The sequence below is a fragment of the Monodelphis domestica genome, chromosome 8, assembly GCF_027887165.1.
Source record: "Monodelphis domestica isolate mMonDom1 chromosome 8, mMonDom1.pri, whole genome shotgun sequence".
Taxonomy (NCBI): Eukaryota; Metazoa; Chordata; class Mammalia; order Didelphimorphia; family Didelphidae; genus Monodelphis; species Monodelphis domestica.
Window position 1 is genome coordinate 213704406 of NC_077234.1, and position 14529 is coordinate 213718934.

At 42.3% G+C, this 14529-nt stretch overlaps 1 long non-coding RNA gene across 1 annotated transcript; it reads left to right on the forward strand.

Moving 5' to 3' along the window:
• Window positions 1-1361: 1361 nt before the first annotated feature.
• On the forward strand, window positions 1362-6944 carry LOC107649809 (uncharacterized). Its single transcript, XR_001624108.2, has 2 exons — window positions 1362-1421; window positions 5818-6944. It is a non-coding gene; the product is annotated as an uncharacterized LOC107649809 (long non-coding RNA).
• The last annotated feature ends 7585 nt before the right edge of the window (window positions 6945-14529 follow it).

Genomic DNA, 14529 nt, shown 5'->3' on the forward strand with positions numbered 1-14529 from the left:
ACATGTAAAACCCAGTAGAATTGCTCATTGATTATGGGAGAGGGATGGGAGGGGAAGGAAAGAACATGAATCATGGAACCATTGAAAAATATTCTAAATTAATTAATTAAATAAATAAATTTTAAAAAGAAATTCCCTCCACATATGCAAATCAGTGACTTGCCCATTGTCATATCAGAAGCATAACTTGAATCCAGGCCTTCCAGAGTCCAAGGTTAACTCTGTATATGAGACCTCTCAAGGATGATGATGATATTTCTTTAAGTGGGAAGAGTCAGTTGATTCAAGAACTCATTAACTAACTATTCTGCACAGGATATGGTGCTGGGTACCAGAGATACAAAGAATAATTGCATCATCCCTGCTTTCAAGGAGTTTAATGATTTTTTCATTTCTATTGAAAGACTGAAGTCATTCTTTCTTTTTTTAGTCTTAGAATCAATATTAAGTATAGATTCTAAGAGAGAACAGCAATAAGGGGTAAGCAATTGAAGTTAAGTGACTTATCTAAAGTCATACAGCTAGGAAGTATCTGAGGTAAGATTTTAACCTAGAACCTCTCATCAACAGGTCTGGCTCTCTATCCACTGGGCTACCTACACGCCCCAGATGGAAGTCATTCTTAAAGCAGGATAATACTGTCTAGATACAGAAGTCTTTAAAGATGTAGAAAGATTAAAGTAATAATAATCCCTGCCCAGGAAAAGATCATTAAGCAGTTAAGGGGATGAGTACGAGTAATGATTTTATTCAGGGAGTCTTGTAAGCAAATACAATATGTTAAAAAGCAAAACTAACTTGTTGTTCTAAAAGTATGTTGTAACTTAAAGTTTTCCAGGACAAATTTTTTCTGCTTTCCAAGTGTACAGCTAGGAATAATTATTTTTCTTTAATTTCCTGATCTTTGACTATCAGATTTTAAGATATGTATTCCCTGCCTCCCTGTACCCAAATTCATCACTACTTTATTATCTTGGAAAAAAAATAACACTTAAGCAGTGATTGAAGGAGCCCCAAGCAGGGAGCTGCTTGGTCAGTACAGCACATATCACTATAGAACATCTGACCAACAGACCCCTGTCAGGGAATGTGCCCACGCCCAAAACATAGAGTCCAGGAGAAACTTGTACTGACGCCCAAAACATAGATTCCAGGAGAAACTTGTGGGCCACGTATGGTGGCTGTCAGGCATTGGGTATAAAAGACTCTGCACTCACAACTGCAGGCGGAACTCCTGTGCTGAGCTTCCCCTGGTGTATACCAGAATAAAGGACCCTCCTGCTTGATTGCATTGTCTGGGGGTCTTCCATGGTGGTGGGTGACGAACTGGACCTTAACATTTGGGGGCTCGCCGGTACCCCTCTGCCTTGGAACCCCACAGACAGGAGGGCCTAAGGCACTGCCTTGGACCGGACCTTCAGGTGAGCTGAGTGTTGTGTGGCTGTGGGTGAAGCGTCTGTGATCAGCGGTGGGGAAAGGATACGGTCCAGGGCAGGTGCCGAGATCAGAACTTCCAGGTGGTTAGAGGCCCCTGAGGACAGAGGTCTGACTCTGCCATATGGAGTTAAAGTCTCCATCAGGTCTGACTCTGTCCTACGGAGTTAAAGTCTCCGTCAGGTTGAGAGAGCCCTGAGTGTGGAGCTCCGTGTCTCCACCAGGTGGACACTGCCCTCAACTGGTTTGAAGGGAAAGGGGTTAGAGTCCCCTTTGGGGAAGATATTGCACCCATAGGAGAGACTGGGGGATGCCCCATGATCTCTAGGTGATTTTTAGACACACTGAGGTTTTTTTGCCACACAGAGGAATCAGGTGGCCAGCTGCTGGCTGCTTGCCCCTGACAGATAGCCTGAGGCAGCCGAAGGAAGCTGGAAACAGCGGAAGGGAGCTGGCCACTGATGAGTAATTGTGGGTATCAGGTTTCTTTCCTGATTAAACTAGCTGCTTTAGGCAGTTGTTAACCCTTTCCTTGCACCTTCTTGGTCTCAATAATAGAAAATCAGCCTGTTTGTCAAACAGCTTGCTCAAGGTTTTACGGTCCTTACAAGTACATGCCAAGAAATGAGATCTTAAGATAAGCTCCTAGGATTGGGGAGTTTACATGTCCATGTCTCTGTTATTTGTCTTCTGGCTTTTGCTGTTTGTCTTGTGTGTCTTTCTGTATTTGGACGCAGGTATGTGGATGTGTGGGAGAGGGTGTCCTATAGGGTTCTTTGAGTCTTTGTTGTGGCTGGATTAAAGGGAAAGAAAAAAAAGGGGGGGGGGAGTTTGGGATGCAGGGTTACAAAGGAGAATAGATTTTGCACCCCTGCTCCCTCTGCCTGTGTTCCAACCAGGCAAGCTATGATAAAGTAACACTGTGACAGGCTTCAGGGCGGGAGAGAGTGCAATTACCCATTCAATGATTTTTCCCTCCTTCTCCCTTTGGATGGGCCCCCAAAGGAGCGGAAGAGAGAAAATTCTGAGCAGAAAAGGGAGATTCTTACTCCACAGTTAGAAACTTTCTCTTAAAATTAATTCTCAAACTGGGTGAATTGCTAATGATTTTGATATGGTACAAATGTAACGTGTTGTAGTTACTGTTTGTCAAATGTTAAATGTTGCCAGATTTTTATTGAACAACAAAACTCCTGATTAGAAGTTTGCTTTGTTAAACCTTGCAATGCATAATGATTTCAGTGAATTTGAGAATTGTGTAAATGTGATTGATAGCAAGTCTGATGCAGAGAGGAAAGTTTATTCTGTATAGACAGAAAATTGTACTGACTACTTTATAGATGTAAAAGTCATTCAGAAAAACTTGTGTTGTTGAAAAGAACTTTTTCTAGAATTTGAATTTTTGAATTTGGGAATCCTTCAAATCACATTTATTTTAATATATGTGCTGTCAGAAATAGCAGCAAGAAATTATATTACATACACCAGAAGTTTTTTTTTCTTTTTCAAAGTGGTTAATCTGTGCATGGCATTAATGAGATAAATGCTAAGAACTGATGTTTTACAAAAGAGGAAATTTTTCAATAATGTTTTTAATCAAGGTTATATGAATTGTTTTTAAATGTGCAAAATGCAAAATGCATAGGAAGGAATTTGTAATCTAGATGCCAAATGCTGGAAATTAGTGAATGCTAAATATGTATGCATTATATTATGAAGAGGATTAAGTTGTCCACCTAAATAGGTTAAGGGTATATGACATACAACCTGTGTGCCCTTAACAAGATAAATTCAACCAGCCCTGTAATCGAGAGGGCTTTTCATGAGGATTAAATACAGTCTAGCTTCAGGTATATCAAAGAAGTTAGGCTGGAATGCCAGGTAACATGAAGCTAAGTAGGGAAAAGTGATTAAGTACATGTGAAGGGAAATAACTTTATGTCTTATAACCTATCTAGATAAGTTAATAATTGAATTTGGGGGTGTCTGGATTCATTTTATGAAGTGCTCCACTTCAATAAGAGTACTGAATAGAGCTACTAATTGATACTATGAATTCTAGTGTGAAATAGACATAACAAATTATAAATTGGAATAATGTTGATGGACTTAAATTAGGAATGTAGCAATGTTTTGAGCTAGAAAGAGACTAAACTGGAGGTTCTAGTCTACTTTAGACAGGTTTGAGAGAAGTACAGGTAAATGCTTTGCACCTCAGTTTGGTCGCACTGAAACATTACTAAAGGACTTAATCAGAGCTATTTGGAAGTGTGGAGTTCAAATTGAAATCCACTGAGACTAAATTAGGATGAAGGGGGTTTGATACATTCAAACTTTTACATTATAGTGAGCTCACTGGTTAAAGAAGGATGGGCCAAGGTTGCTAAGTAATAAAATCTAAGTCAAGGCCAGCAGCCTTGGGATAAAATTGCTCAGAAGCTATTAACCCCTTCCTTGCACCCAGGAAGGAGAAAGAAGTGCTTATAACATTATGAACTGACATGGGGGCTTCAGAGAGTTAACAACCGCTGTGTGATAGAACTTAAAGATGAGTATATCTTAATTGTAGAAACGGAGGTTTTAAGGTGCTCAAGCAAGTAAATATTGCCAGCCCTGTCTGACCAAAAAAAAAAAAAAAGGCTTGTTTGCAGCTGTGGAATCTTACTACAAACATTCCAGGTCCAGAATGATAAAATGAGTTGAGTGATATGTAATTGATGAAGTTACCTCATACGAGTTCTGGGGATTGTTGGTTGATATTTTGATTACATTTTGATCTGTATAAGGATATATGTGATCTGTATAAGGATATATTAGCCAAAGAATAGGCAGGGTGTTAAAAATGGCACATATGTGAAAATGCTTGCTCAGAAATTTATGATTGTTATGTGAGTGGCTGCTAAAATGTGTTTAAGTATCATTTGGATATTAAAAAAAAACAAAACACCTCACTGTAAATCTGACTCAACCATATAGTTTGTTACCTCAGTCTACCAATTTGTACTATGAACTGAAGTTTATAATGGTTGAGCTCTATGCTAAAGACTGTTCAATGATGTAATCTTTTTAAATCAGAATTCTTTGGGGTTACCGATTAGCAATTGAAGTGATACCAAGGGGCTGGTTGTTTGACTTATGATAGTAAAAGCATGTTAGAGAAAGTGGGGAGGTATGTTGGGTTTGAATTTGGAAGAAAGGGACTTTGATTTAAAGTCCATAAAGCTTTAGTATGTGGGTTTGTAAAGGAAGAATGAATGGTGTGTTCTGCTTTTAAGCAGAGGGTTTTGGAGGAACAGAAAGGGAGAGAGAAGGTGAAAGGGAACAGATGAATGTTCTGCTCTCATAATTGGCTCTTTAACTTAGGGATAATATATAAAATAATGCATGTGGGAAAATCACACATGCTTCTTTGGACAGTTACCCTGAAGTGATTCCTGCATGAGCTTGTCTTAGTCTTTCAGATGGCCTAGGTCCAGGAGATGATACAGCCCTGGTTTATAGGGAACTACTTAATTCAGCACTCATGTGACTACACCTGATGTGTAAATACATGAAAATAATTGCGTGATCAGCCTTGTAGGGATATTAAAGGCTTGTTTGGGGGTGTGGAGATTTGTTTCTGGATTGCTGATAAGCAAATTTCTCTGAGCTGTTAATGGGTGAGACTTGTCCTTTAAGGAAAAGAAGGCCTCTGGCATCCAGTGGCAAGTGCTCTAAGGAGAGAAAAAGTCCTAGGATGGCTGTAGAGAAGGCAGCCCAACGCTCACTTTGGACTGAATTTTCCCAACCATCCTAGAGTGGAACAACAATGGCAAGTGACAGCCTTGCTTGGTGTGTCTTTTGTGACTTGGAGATATTTTCCCTTTCTGGGCCTTCTTCCTTCGTGACAATTCCCATGATCAGCACATAATGCAAATTGTGATATTAAAGTTTCCATTTCCTCAAACAACCCTAATAATTGGGAATTCTCAAATTGTTAGGAACATGCTTTGAGAAATAGATGGAGTTTATTCCTAGATTGCATGTATTTGTAGCCTTAATTTACCACAGTTGAGGTTTGGTTCTGGAGCTTGGAAAGATAGCTCACAGCCTTCTTGGTTTCCCCAGCCTCTGGGGTAAGGAAATACATCTGTAAGATATTGTTACTCCAGGGTTTATAGACATTATAGTTAATGTGTATTTTGCAATAGGATATTCTTTAACAGAAATATCACATACCAGCTCTGCAAACAACTCAGGAAGGGATCTGTTCCTGTCAGAAGATGATTTCTGAGGATGAAGTCTGTTGGTTAAGATACCCAAATGCAAATATGTGATGTTCATTACTATTGTATTAATGTCCTGTTCCTATCTGCTCTTTGCCCCAGTACCCTTCTCTCTTAGGGGCTGACTTCCCCTTGTGACCGGTCTGCCAATCGAGGGAAGGAGTGACAGGACACCCTTCAGATCTCCAGGCAGTTGTCCACCTGGGACCCTGGAATCCACTGAGGACGCGCCCCTAAAGACACTGTCTGCAGCCTTCCCTCCCCCTCTTATTCCCTTCCCTCTCTCTCCTACACATAGGTAGGGACAGCTCTACACCCATGCTCAGCACTGAAGAAACTACAGAAGATCTGGACCTCCTCCCTTTTTCCCTTAGACATTTGGAGAGGGGAGGGGATGGGAAGGCAGGGGGCACTGAACCAGGTGGGGCCTGAGATTCTGGCCCTCTGGGAGGCTGTGTGGTTCCCCTATGGATGGCTGGGCTGGCCAGATGGCAGGACTCACTAGAAGCAGTGGGGAGACAGCTAGCAAAAGGAATACATGACCCACTCGCTTCCATTACTTCACTTTCTCCCCCACCTCTTGGTTTCCCCCTCCCTTGTCACAGAGTATCCCTCAATCGGGAGATACCTTATCCCACCCGCAGGAGCGCACTGGCTGTGCCCCCGTTCTGGCCTACAGCCCTGGGTCTCCCCTAGCTCCCTCACTGCCCGCTGCACCCCCTCACAATAGTACCCCGAGTGACCTACTATGCCAAGCAGGACCTCCTCTTCCTTAAGGAGGGGGGCCTCTGTGCAGCCTTGGGCGAGGAGTGCTGCTTCTATGTTAACCACTCGGGGATTATTAGGGACTCCCTGAGCAAGCTACGAGAGGGTCTAGAAGCCCTGATGGAAGGAGAGGGAAACTGCCAGCCCCAGGTACGCCCACCTTTTCAAATTTTCTCCCTAGTCACGTCCCTCATAGGACAGGCCTTCCCTCTGCCCCCTAAGAGAAAAAGAAGTTGGGAATGAAGGAGCTCCAAGCAGGGAGCTGCTTGGTCAGTACAGCACATATCACTATAGAACATCTGACCAACAGACCCCTGTCAGGGAATGTGCCGACGCCCAAAACTTAGAGTCCAGGAGAAACTTGTGGGCCACGTATGGTGGCTAGTGATATGCTGTCAGGCATTGGGTATAAAAGACTCTGCACTCACAACTGCAGGCGGAACTCCTGGTCTATACCAGAATAAAGGACCCTCCTCTTGATTGCATTGTCTGGGGGTCTTCCATGGTGGTGGGTGACGAACTGGACCTTAACATGATAAGATAAGCTTAACCAGGGAAGTCCTGGCCTGGGAATCCAGGCAATGTGTTGCCTCATATATATTCAAAGGCTCTGAACACAGAAGTATGTAAAGCCAAACAGGTCTAGTAGGGATACCCAGGAAACAGATCCAAAATAGGGAGATTATCCAAAAGTGCAAGGACAGGCAAAACAGAGGCACCATTAGCTACCCTCTGACTAGAATCCAAGATTCAAGCTATTTATTCAAGCAGAACTAGAGCAAGCAACTAATGAGCAAAGTCCAAACGAGGAAAGCAATCTACATCAAGCATATCGGAAAGTCTGCATAAAGGATCCCAAAACAGGAGAGGATCTAAAGAAATGTCATCACATGAAGCCAAGGGACAAGGAAGAAAGGCAGTTATACTTGAAGTGACAATGTAGGCCAGGATTCCAGTCATTGTAGCATGATATTGTTCACATTACTGGAATTCTGAGGCATTTACACGAATGCCCAGCATCAATAGAGAATCGTACCCTTGAGAGAACAGTAGTTCAGGAAGTCCATTGTTATTGCTGCCCAGGGATGCAGAAGGGTTGGGAGGTGTAATAATAGTTTCCTAACAGGTCCCCCTTCTTTAGGTACACGTCACAGGAATGAAAAGACCAGCTGAGATCAAACCTGAGAAAGGATCATCAGAATTCCAAGGCAATGGTGTGAAAAGTCACAAATAGCCTCAGGTTTTTCTTCATAACTGCAATATTAGCCATTCAGCTATGGGGGGAGGGAGGGAAAGAAAATCACTCTCAGATGAATAGACGGATAGACCTAAGAGGGGTCCTACATCTATTGGACTAGCTCAACAAGGTGGGGCTGTGGGGCTACAGAGTTTTCGGGACACTGAATGTAAGGATGGCTTGCCCAAGTAGCACACAGTGGCTTCTGAAACAGTATTTGATTGCTGATAGTCGTGGCCTGACACACAAGATAAAGCTTAAATGACTAAATAGTTTCTGTCTTATATATTAGAGTTGAGTTTGGTGGCCACTTGTAGATAGCGCAGGTTTTATGCTGCTGCTGGACTATTGAACCCCTCCCCTTCAAAGAAGATCAGTGTATCAGAATGGTACTTTCCAAACAGGGTGTTTTTGTCAACCATAAATGGGGGTAGGGGGAAGGAGGGAGAAGTAATGGAAAAATAGCCAAGTCCAAAGTACTTCAGGGGAAAGAGTGCCTTAGAAGTTCATGCTACCCTTATCCTCACCACCTTGGAGTAGCAAAAAAAAAAATGGGGGGGGGGTGTTAATAGGCCAAGAGCCATGATGAACAGTTCTTTTGTTTTAATTCCTGAAAAGCATTCTCTGTTGCCTGAGGACACATGAAAAAAAAAAAACTTTAGATGCCAGAGGTCTGTGAAGAGAGTAATAGGGCATCAAAGCAATGGGAAAATCTGCAGAATGAGCCAGAAAATCCCAGGAATTTCTGGAGATAACAGGTGACCCCTATTACAACTCTCCTTCCCCTTCTTAGGAGTCCACTTTTAATTCTTCACCACATACTTATTACATACAATCAGAAACTCTAGTTCTGCTAGTTCAAACTTTTGATTCTGGAAGTTTCTAAACAAATGGATGTCCTGTCCCCCCTCCCCCCAGAGGCCAAAGGATAAACTTTACCAAAGCAATATGAGTCGAGTCTTGAGAATACATGTTTATCTCCTTAATGTCTTCCACAATTCCCTGATTCAGAAATTCTTAGAAAATATGTTCAGGGGGCAGCTGGGTGGCTCAGTAGATTGAGAGGCAGGCCTAGAGATGGGAGGTCCTAGGTTCAAATCTGGCCTCAGACACTTCCCAGCTGTGTGACCCTGGGCAAGTCACTTGACCCCCATTGCCTAGCCCTTACCACTCTTCTGCCTTAGAGCCAATACACATTATTGACTCCAAGATGGAAGGTAAGGGTTTTAAAAAAAATGTTCAGATGGCATGACCACATTCAGAGATCTGATGAGATGAGGTGAGTGGGATATCTGGGGAAAGGGAAGGGTAAAAAAGCCTTCTAGAAATAGACCCCATCCCAATCCAGGTAAGATTCTTGGTTTATAAAAACTATTCCCAATTAAACTCATGAAAGATATGAGCAATTTTTAAAGGTAAGTTCTTTGTTATAAGGAATTGTGGGGAGTTTGGAGGTGTCATATAGGCAACAAAACATAACAAAAGATAGTAATATTTTTTAAAGCATTATATGTCTGGTTTACTAAACAAAACCTACTGCCTTATTTACTTTCATAGATCATGAATAATACAGGTAAAGGGTACCATGCCTAATAGCACTGAAGGACTAATCATTGTGACAGAAACCTAGATCTGCTCTTTTTATCCCAAAGACCGCACTGGAGGTAGAAGACTGGGTAAATTTTTAATTTTTTCCCTTCAAAGGAAAGCTTCTTCCTCTCCTCCCTCCTCCCAAAAATATAGTTCTTTCAGAGACCTGATCAGAAATAAATAACTCTTAGGGGAAAATGAGAGGAAGCAAGGAGAGAAGGAAATCAAGGTACTGGATTTTGCCTCATTGATACTGTTCAATGAGAAATTTAGATGACTCAGTTTACCTCTGCCCTTTGAGAAACCTCAGTACTAAACACCCCAGTTTTGGGGTTGAACTATGGACTTTAGAGCTGTTTGGGAACCCTTAGCATAGGTGGGATTTGTGGACATAGCTAATGTTAAATGCCTTTTATTTGTTTTTGAGGCTTCCCTGATTGTGTTGTTTCCTCTCAGGAACCCAGCTCCTGAGTTTGACCCTTGCCTTTGATGTGTTATAGCTGACCCCTAGGTGATATCCCTGAGGCTGGCTGCAAAGAGATTTTGCAACCTGTTTATGGTTTGTCTCTGCAGGCTTACCCTAGCAAATTCTCCAGAGGGTATAAGAGACCTCCCCCCAAGTTCTATTCCAGAGTCCACTTAACACAGTGTTTTCTCCCTGGGCAGAGTAGGCATTGGAGCTGGCATTTAGTGTGGCGCCTTCTCCCAGTGATCCGGTTCCCAGAGTCCCCAGAATGCAGGCCCTGTGTGGTATGTGGCACTGGAGTCTGAGTGGTGGCCAGTGTTGGACCCTATCCCTATTCCTGATTAAAGACTAGGTTTCTCTGCTGACTACTTTAGTAGTTCTGTGTTATTTCCAAGTTAGCAATATTCTCTTCTATATACTGAGATGGCATTAGGTCTATGGTTTTAGAAAAGTGGTTTGGCATTCAGGTCTTCACTCACCTTTCATGCAATCCTGTTAAAATTAAATTAAGCACAGCAGAACTCTATTGATCTGAGGAAAAAAGTCCTCAGTTATATTGACCAATTCCAAGACCAATCATAAGCACAAGGTTTGCTTGTCATAAACAATGACACATACTCATGTTCTGTCTATCCACTCAAAAATTTCATCTTAAGTCAATGGTCCCAACTGAAGGCCTTGGTCAGAATTTCTGTGGTAGTTGCAGGACATTCCCTAGTTGAAGACCTTAGATGCAGGTTACCTGGTACTCCTGATAGTTCCAAATTAATGGGGAAAGGAACAGAGGGATAAAAATATCTGTATTTGAAGAGACCAGATTTGGTTTGAGTTTTCCTAGTGAACTGTATAAACCCTGCCCTTTTCCTCTCCTTTTGGGCCATTGGCTCATCATATCAGTGCATAATGTCCAGTCGGATTCCTTTCACAATGTATTAAGTCAATTCTGACAGTATCATTGTATTGATCAGAAAGTCAAGTCTTTCATGACTGACCACTATTTTGATTCAGTTGTTCAGTTGAGCCCCCTTGAGTTTCACAGGATGGGAGAGGAAAGAAGAAAAGAAAACTGACATTAAGTTAGCAGTAGATCTTCCAAAATAGTTCATCAGCATTTCTAAACCAGCACTCAGCTCCAATTCCTTAAGAACACCTCAAGTTAAGTAGTGGTAGCTCCTGAAGGATTATTCAGAGGGAATAACTCCACATCTCATGTGTCTCAAGAAGGGTCAGCCCAATTTGAATCATGGAAAAAGTTACCTAAGCAAGTTCAGCTGGACACTCCTATGGCTATCCATAGACTTGATTAGGCAATGAAAACAGGAAAAGTCATGACCTAAATCGAGGGTCCCCCGTATGGCCTGTGGGCCACATGTGGCCCCCTGAGGCCATTTATCCAGCCCCTACTGCACTTCCAGAAGGGGTACTTCTTTCATTGGTGGTCAGTGAGAGAAGCACTGTATGTGGTGGTGCCACAAAGCATGGAGTTGCTCACATACCGTACTACTTCCGGTGACATAATCCTTTGTGTGGCGCCTTGTTCTGAGAGTAACTGAAGGAGAAAGAGGTGCCATGCAAAGGATTATGTGGCTGCACAATGGAAGACGTCAGCATGGTGAGCAGCAATATGGGGGAGGGGATTCTGCACTGTGTATACTGCTGCCTTGTATAGTGGTGACAGGGATGGGCCTGTGCAAGGTGTGACAGGCCCATAGCACCCAGCGCTGAAGCCTCCTCTATCCCAGACAGTGGTATACAGATTGTTCATAGTTGGGTTTTTTTTGTTTGTTTTTTATAGTCAAGCCCTCCAATGGTCTGAGGGACAGTGAACTGGCCTCCTGTGTAAAAATTTTGGTTACCCCTGACCTAAATGATTGCTCCAAAAACACCCACCACTCCCTTCCTTTATGGGGTTATCTACCATGAGAGCCAAACATTTCTTTGTTCCAATTTGGCCTGGAAACCCAACTTCTCAGAGATCATGTAGGCTAGCTCCTGCTACCCTCCAGCAGTTTCTGCACCAGGACTCTCAATAGTGCTTATCAACACATTTGTTTCTCCTTTGAGTAGGGGTGGAGGACTTTCCAGAAGACCAAAGGTTTTGTGATATCCTCTACAGATTCCACTGGGCAGGCCAAATCCTGTCCCATTCTGAAATGGAGAGAAAATGTTGAAAACAAGAGTTTCCAGCCTAGAAATGGATTGGATGAGGCCAGATATAGGAAGTAGAGCCAGAAGTAGAATCAAAAGCAAACACAGCAAAGTTAATGGAGGTCGGGGTACAGAGGGAGAGAAACCAAGGCCAAAATTCTTCTTGGGAAAGTATCTTACATTATCTCCTCTGATTGCTTCATAATGTAAGCTTTTAGACCCAGCTGCATCAACTCAATTCATTTAGCCCCTTACCAGCTGGGGAACAGCAGTTCATTGCAGATTGCCTTAGCCTTCTTAGATTCTAGGGCTGCATATCTGCTTCTCTCTAGAGCTATCAGCTAGAGTACTCTCCATTCTGGGTCCAACCACTTCACACTCTGCTGTATTCACAAAGTGGCAGGCACTAGAGGATAATAAATAGAATTTTAGACTAACTTCTTCCAATTAGACCAGGGGCTGTGAGGAATGAAATCTCTGTTCCATTTTGTCTGAGTTGTTCCATCATTTTTCAGTTGTGCCTGACTCTTTGTAACCCTATTTGAGGTTTTCTTGGCAAAGATATTAGAGTGGTTTGCCATTTCCTTCACCAGCTCATTTTACAGTTAAGGAAACTGAGATGGCACTAGATCTCTGGTTTTAGAGAGGTGGCTTGGCTTTCAAGTTAAGTGACTTGCCCATAGTCACCCAGCTAGTAAGTGTCTGAGGCCTGATTTGAACTTGTCTTCCTGACTACAGGTCCAATATTCTCTACTGTGCCACCTAAGCTGCCGTAGTGATGTATGAGATGGTTCTTAATTTGCTGCTTGCTGTCAATCTCTCTGGCTATCAGTTTCTCTGCTAAACAGCTGGGTCCTCTTTTTTTTTTTAATAACCCTTACCTTCTGTCTTGGAGTCAATACTGTGTATTGGCTCCAAGGCAGAAGAGTGGTAAGGGCTAGGCAATGGGGGTCAAGTGACTTGCCCAGGGTCACACAGCTGGGAAGTGTCTGAGGCCAGATTTGAACCTAGGACCTCCCATCTCTAGGCCTGGCTCTCAATCCACTGAGCCACCCAGCTGCCCCCAACAGCTGGGTCCTCTTGAGAGTAGATGTGAATAGGTATAAATCTAAACCAAACAACTGCCTGGTACATTTGATCTGGAATATTCTCCTCTCTTTCTTCTGCTCATTCCATCATATTCTAGCAGCTAATAGTGGTTTATAATAATTTAATAAGTGAACAAGCAATACAAATCTGTGCCTTGCTACATAAAAAGAATATGCTTTGGGATGATTCTTTGAGTAAAGTGAGTTTATTTGAAGCAAGATGTTCTGCCCATTCTTTGTAGCCCTCTGACTATGCAATTCTGCTATAGTTGTTCTTTTCATCCTAAGAAAGGACTTTCTTTTTAAAATAAGTCAGCTAGAACCAGGAGAACAGTGTATATACAATATCAAAAATATTGTATCATGATCAGCTGTGAAGGACTAAAATGCTATCAGCAAAGCAAGTTTCCCAGATATCCACCTAGGACTCATGACAAAAAATGCTACCCACAGCCAAAGAAGGAAATGTTGGAGTCTGACTAAAGCATACCATCTTCCACTTTATTTTCTTCATGAATTTTTTTATTGTATGTCTTCTGTCACAGCACAAGTAATACGGAAATATATATTGCATGAAAGTATTGGTATAACCTATATTAGGCTATTTACCACCTCAGAAAGGGATGGGGAAGGGAGAGAATACGAATCCTAAAATGTCAAAAAACAATTGTCAAAAATTGTTTCCACATGTAATTGTAAAAAAATTTTAAAGTAAAAAGATTAGAATTCATCTGCTAACAATTTACTAACTCAATTTCTCAATCCAACCTGCACCAAACCTTTTTTTTATGCCTTCATCTGGTCATGATGCTTCTTTGTTTAAAAACTTTTGTTACAAGAAAATGGACCTATACATTCACATTTATAGCAGTTCTTCTTGTGGTGGCAAAGAATGGGAAACTGAGAGGATGCTCATTGATTGAGAAATGACTGAACAAGTTGGGGCATATGATTGTGATAGAGTACCATTATGCTATAAGAAATGAAGAGAGGAATTGTTTCAGAAAATAATTGGCAAGACATGTCATGGTGGCTAACCTATAGCATGTGTGCCAAAAAAGGCATGTAGAGCCCTCTCCATAGGCATGCGTACATCACCCACAAGAATTAGTTACTAGAAAAGCAGAGGGACTCCAGCAGAGCTGCTCCCTTACTCCTCTCCACTATGCCTGAGGGCATTTTTTCACTTCACATGCCTCTCTGCCTAGCAGCCCAATAGGAAGGCTTATTTCATCCCCTGTCTGGAGTAAGGTGGGCAGCTCACAGGGAACAGAGTTAGAGGGGAGCAAAGTACTCAGGTCAATTCCCTCCACCTTTCCACACGTGCCCAAGAACATGCCTCACTTCACCTGCCCCTCTGCCTAGCAGCTCAATGAGAGCTTTCTCCTTCCCCTGTCTGGGGTAAGGGGGTAGGACACAGCACTTGGTCTCTGGGTGGGAGGTGACAGGGTATACCACACACAATCTCTAAAAGATTCACCATCACTGACCTATATGAACTAATGCAAAATGAAGTAAGAAGAACCAGGAGATCAT